This window comes from Peromyscus maniculatus, chromosome X (assembly GCF_049852395.1).
Source record: "Peromyscus maniculatus bairdii isolate BWxNUB_F1_BW_parent chromosome X, HU_Pman_BW_mat_3.1, whole genome shotgun sequence".
NCBI classification, from domain to species: Eukaryota; Metazoa; Chordata; class Mammalia; order Rodentia; family Cricetidae; genus Peromyscus; species Peromyscus maniculatus.
In genome coordinates, this window is record NC_134875.1 from 124,333,989 (window position 1) to 124,339,988 (window position 6,000).

Below are 6,000 nucleotides of genomic sequence, written 5' to 3' on the forward strand. Positions count from 1 at the left end.
CCCACTGTAACTCATGAAGACTAAACAAAAACAATAAGTACTGTAAAGTACAGATCTTCTAGGTGTCATCTCAGATGCTGGCTCCTGCAGTGAGAGTCAGTTCTGCTAATGTTTAAGTATTGAAGAAGAGGATTAGAAGATTTCTGAAAAAAATTTACATGTGCAGGTGACTTTTGAAGCCAACATTTCTTTTCACACTTTAACTCTCAAACAATTCTTTTGGACCTTCTTTCTTATTGACCAGTTTTGGTTATTTTTAAAAGCACTAAAAATTGTGTGTTGGGACTAGAAAGACGGGTAAAGTCCTTGCTGTGCAAGCTTCAGTATCCACGTTAAAAGATACTGGGAAGCAGAGACTGGAGGACCTTGGGGTGGGGGTGGGGCAGTGCTCATTGGCAATCACTGAGCTCCAGCTTCAGTGAGAGACATTGTCTCTAGAAATTAAGGTGTAGGGTTAATGTGATGGCTCTGAAGGTAAAGGAGCCCATCACCAAGTCCAATGAACTGACTTGATCCTTGGTACCCACACGGTGGAAGGAGAATACTGACTCCCACAAACTGTCCTCTGACCTCAACATCTGTACCATGAAACATGTACACCCAAACACATACACCGAGCACAACCAGAATGAATAAATAAAATATAAAAATAATAGGGTGGAAAGCAATTGAGGAAGACACAAAGCATTCACCTCTGGCTACCACATGCATACACACATGTGCAAACACACACAGAACACATGCATATATACACAATAAATAAATAAAAGAAAATTGGGCCTGGGAAGATGTTTCAGTGGGTCAAATTATTGCTATGTAAGTATGAGGACAGGAATTTGGATTCCCAGCACCCATGTAAAACACCAAGTGGACATGGTAGATTGTCTATAATCTCAGGACTCAAGAGGAGAACACAGGGGATACCTGGGGCAAGTTTTCTAGCTAGACTAGCCAAATCGAGTCACTGAACTCTGTTCAGTGGGAGTTTATGCCTTAATATGTAAGGTAGAGAGTGATTGAGGAAGACACTTAATGTCAGGCCCTAATCTACACACACACAGAGACACTGAGATAGAGATAGAGAGGGAGGAGAAGAAAAAAGGAGAAAAGAAGGAGGAGGAGGAAGAGGAGAAGTAATTATGTTATAAAGACTATATTTTTTTCACCAGGTGGTGGTGACACATGCCTTGAATCCCAGCACTTGGGAGGCAGGGAAGATAGAGGCAGATGGATCTATGTGATTTCAAGGTCAGCCTGGTCTACAGAGTGAGTTTCAGAACAGCCAGGGCTACACAGAGAAACTCTGTCTCTAAAAATAAAAACTAAAAAGAAAGAAAAGAAACTATATTTTATTTTAAAAATTCTAAATTAGAGCAACACCTCTATGCCATGTCATGCTGCTGGGGTGGGTGGAAGTCAGGCTTGCAAGAGGACTCCAGTGACACCTCAGCACCAACCAGAAGCCAGCCCTGCACCAGAGGCACCAGTTGGTCGGGCACTATTATGATCTTGGTGATGAGGAAGCATGATGGACTAAGTGAGACAAAGAGACCTACATGCAGGCCTGGAACGTCTGCCCTGGACTCTGAGGAGAAAACTCGGGCCCACTCAGTACCTTACGGCACCAGGCAGACAGGCACTACTATGGTAAGCAAATGTATGATATGGTATGGGGAGAGAGAGACAGATACAGAGAGAAACAGAGACAGAGACAGAGAGACAGAGAGAGACAGAGACAGAAAGAGACAGAGACAGAAACAGGGAGACAGAGACAGAGAGAATGGTTCATGTCCTGTGGACAGAGGCATATCTGAAGAGGAGAAAGATATGAGGAGTGAGCTGAGATGGGTGGTTTGATTGCCACCCAGGGTCATGGTGATGTTTGGGCCTGGGATGTTGCTGGGGCCCATGTCTGAGTTCAGGCTCTGATGCAGCCCATGGTCTCTGTTGATGTATGTATGTGGCTCCTGATACTACCAAAGGCAGAGGGGAGAGGGCTGTACTGAGTTGGCCCCACCCCCCACTGACTGCAGCACTAGGGAGGACTGGTCCTGTCCCTCACTGAAGGACTCAGCAGAGAGGGTCCTACACCTCACCTGGGTAGCACAATAGAGCTGATCCTGTTTGTAGGGGCATGGGCAAACTGGCCCGGATGGCATGTGAATGGGAAAGTGTGGAAGGGAGATCAGCTTTCAGATAGAAAGATAGAGGGGAGAGAAACAGAAACACAGGATAGCCTCAGGAGGGCCTGGATCCTAATCCACCAGCCCCTTCTGTCTCTTCTAAAGGGCTATTTATAGGAATGCCAAGGGGAGGAGCAAAAGACCTCCCTCTAGCTCAGCCAAGTGCAGACCCTTTCCAATCACCTGGTAACCACACACGTGGTCAAGCAATGCAGCTCTGCTGGATAAAGCAAGCTCAGATCTCACTAGGAACTTTTGTGGGCCTCCAGAGAGAGCCCCTCTCATATGTCATGTGGTGGCATGAGTGAGGGAAAAATGCCCTCCTCCCCTCACCCCTTGCAACAGATGGGGGACCTGACCCAACTCCTCACCAGCTGCAGCACTCTGGAGGACAGGCTCTGTGCCTCACCAGGACAGCACAATAGAGCTGACCCTGTAGACAGGGGTGCAAGTGAGCCAGCCCTAAGGATGTGAGAGGGGCATAGCTGGTACTGTCTTCCTCATCTGTGGTGTGGTGGTGGGATCCAGAGAAAGATGCTCTCTTCCCTTGCCCTACCATCTCCAGCTGGCAAGGGAGCTGAGCTTGCTCTTCACCAGCTGCAACACTGGGGGAAACGGGCCCTGCAATTTGTCTGGGTAGTACAGCAGAGCAGAGGTGTGGGTGAGCCAGCCTCGAAGTTGTGAGTGCAGGAGAGCTGTCCCCACTACTTGTCTGTCATGTGGCAGCATTGTCGGGGGGAGAGATGTTCCTGCTTATCCCTCTCCCATCTCTCCTGTGACAGATGAGGGAGCTGATCCACCCCTTATCAGCTGCAGAACCCAGGAAAGCAGGCCCTGCTCCTCTCCTGGGAAGCATAGTGGAGCTGACCCTGTTGGCAGAGGCACAGGTGAGCTGGCCCTGAGGGTGTGAGAGTGGGATAGCTTGCCACACCCCCTCATCTGACATGTGGTGGAGAGGGCTAGGGAAAGATGACCATCCCTCCTTTCCCCTGTTACCTGTGGTGGGCAAGGGAGCTGACCCTCATCCTTACCAGCTGCAGGACTCAGGAAAGTGGGCCCTGCATCTCTCCTGGGCAGCACAGCAGAGCTGACCCTATCGACAGGGGTGTGGGTGAAGCGGCCGGAGAACGTGAGCGTGGGAGATCTGGCACCATCCCTCATCTGCCATGTGGTGGTGTGGGCTGGGTAAGAGATGCCCTCCCCATCACTCCCATTCCTCGCAGCCTGTGGCAGGTGAGAGAGCTGGCCCTGAAATCATGAGAGCGGGAGAGCTGTCTCTGCCCCTTACCAAACTGCAACACTCAAGAGAGTGGCCCCTGCACGTCACCTGGGCAACCCAGTAGAGCTGACCCTGAGGACATGAAAGCAGGAGAACTGGCCTCACCCCCTGATCATTTCTACAAGGGGTGCAATGCTGGAGAGCTCACCCTGGTGGTGAGGACCGGGGATAACTGGTGCACTGCTCAACCCTGCAACTCCCCAGACCCAGAACCAGGGTTATTAGTTGGCCCATCCCAACGTCCACCACATCTGTGATCTGCTGGAGCATGTGAAGGGGCCAGTCCTGCAGACACAAAGCTGCAGCATCTCCATGACACAAGGCAACAACAGATATCCAAGAGGAGTCCCAGTGAGGGCCCAGCATGGATAGTGCAGCAGAAACCAGAGGCCTCGAACCAGTCCAATGACTCTTTGCAATGAACACTGCAAGTAAAGATATATGGACAAAAGAGTTTCCTGTGTGACTCACTGTGTCACACTACTGCTTCCATGATAGATTTTTTCCTTTTTTTTTTAAATCTTAAACTTTATTTTTTTGGGGGAGCTGCAAGGGCAGATATGAAGGGACAGGGAAATGAATAGGATTGAGATGCATGATATGAAAGACACAAATAATAAATAAGAAAGTTTAAAAAATTCTAAATTATTTTATTTATTATTATTATTTATTGTGGGGAGGGACAAGCATATGTGTGCCATGGCACATGGAATTAAGAAGACAACTTTCAGTGGTCAGTTTTCTTTATCCTCCACCAGGTGGGCCCCAGGAATTGGTTGTATGGCAAGTGCTCTTACCTGTTGAGTCATCTCACCTGTGACCAAACTGTATTTTCCAACTGTTCTTACATAGGATGCCTCATCTACTGTTGTTGGTGGGAGTCATTATTTAGACGAAGTGAAAAATACTTTTCTATCAATGATCTGACTATCCAACCAGATTTTTCACTGTGTGAGTGTAGCCTGTATTCAACCATTCTATTGCTACAAAGAGACACCATGACCAAGGCAATTTATAAAAGAAAGCATCTAATTAGGGGCCTGCTTACAGTTTCAGAAGTTTAGTCTATGATCATCATGGTGGGGAGTGTAGTAGCAGGAAGGCAGGCATGGCGCTCTGGAGCAGTAATTGAAAGCTTACATCTTGATCCTATGCAGCAGGCAGGGAGAGGGGGAGAGAGTGGAGAGAGTGGAGAGAGTGGAGAGAGTGGAGAGAGTGGAGAGAGAGAGAGAGAGAGAGAGAGAGAGAGAGAGAGAGAGAGAGAGAGAGAGAGAGAGAAGAGAGAAGAGAGAAGAGAGAAGAGAGAAGAGAGAAGAGAGAAGAGAGAAGAGAGAAGAGAGGGAGAAGGAGGGAGAGAAACTGGGACCTGGCATGGGCTTTTGAAAGTTCAAAATCCAACCCCAGTGAGACACTTCCTCCAACAAGGCCATACCTCCTAATCATTCATAAACAGCCCACCAACTGGGAACCAAACATTCAAATGTATGACTGTATAGGGATCATTCTTATTCAAACCACCACATAATTATAGCAACTTTTTACACTGAAGTAGTTCCAGGGGCTGGAGAGATAGCTCAGTTGGTAAAGTGCTTGCCAAACAAACATGGGGACCTTGAGTTTGCTTCCCAGAATCCCCATAAAAATATGGATGTAGGGCTGGAGCTCAGTGAGGCACTTGGAGGCAGGTGCATGACATGGGGGTCACCATGGACATTCACCAGGTATTCCAGTACCCCTTAAAGCATGTGGTCATTTGTTTCTCCCAAAAGTATCCCAACCCCACGGAATAAAATGTCATCTCTGTAAAAATTTGTGGCAGAAAAGAAAGATGAACTAACAGGATTCATCTATAGAAAGATGATTGATATCTGTCAGAATTTGGTTCCAGAAATTTTAAGAAAGGTGAGTATTTTAAAGTTACCTGATATCCAAACAGAAGAAAAACCATGTCTCAGTCCTCAGGAATGGAACATGGCTATATGAAGTCACTGCCTCACATGGACACAGTATACATCCATGAGGGAAGAGACTGTCTTTTGGGAAAGTGTGCAAAATCCAAATTTGACAGAGTTCCTTCAGAGGGACAGAATTTCAATCACAGGGGCTGGATTTCTCAACTGTATTTTGGAAACTTTTTTGAGTGCCTTATTAAGCCAGGGAGCCAAGAAGAGAATTAGAATAATGGAGATGCTGCTAAAGGACCAGTGTTGTGCCCCACTTAGTGGAATAAAGAATCATTAGGAAGCTGCCTCTGTGTCTACTCTTTTTTGAGACTCACTACTTGGCTGCAGCATCATAGGTATAATTACTGGATGCAAGTTTCAGGACACAGAGTCAATGGCTTCGAAAAGCAGAAACCTTTCTGCCAGAGCATATATTGACACTCCACTTTGGAATTTGCTTCAAATAATGGGACTCACAGACATGAGACCTTTTCAGCTGGAATTTTATGACATGGTCTCTTTACAATCTTATGAATAAAGGGAAAAAACACAATCAGATGATAATTTTAAAAATCTGGATGTAGTGGTGCAAATG

At 47.0% G+C, this 6,000-nt stretch overlaps 1 pseudogene; it reads left to right on the forward strand.

Moving 5' to 3' along the window:
• The first annotated feature begins 5,156 nt into the window (after positions 1-5,156).
• LOC102913861 (PRELI domain-containing protein 2 pseudogene) lies at positions 5,157-5,703 on the forward strand (annotated as a pseudogene).
• Positions 5,704-6,000: the final 297 nt, after the last annotated feature.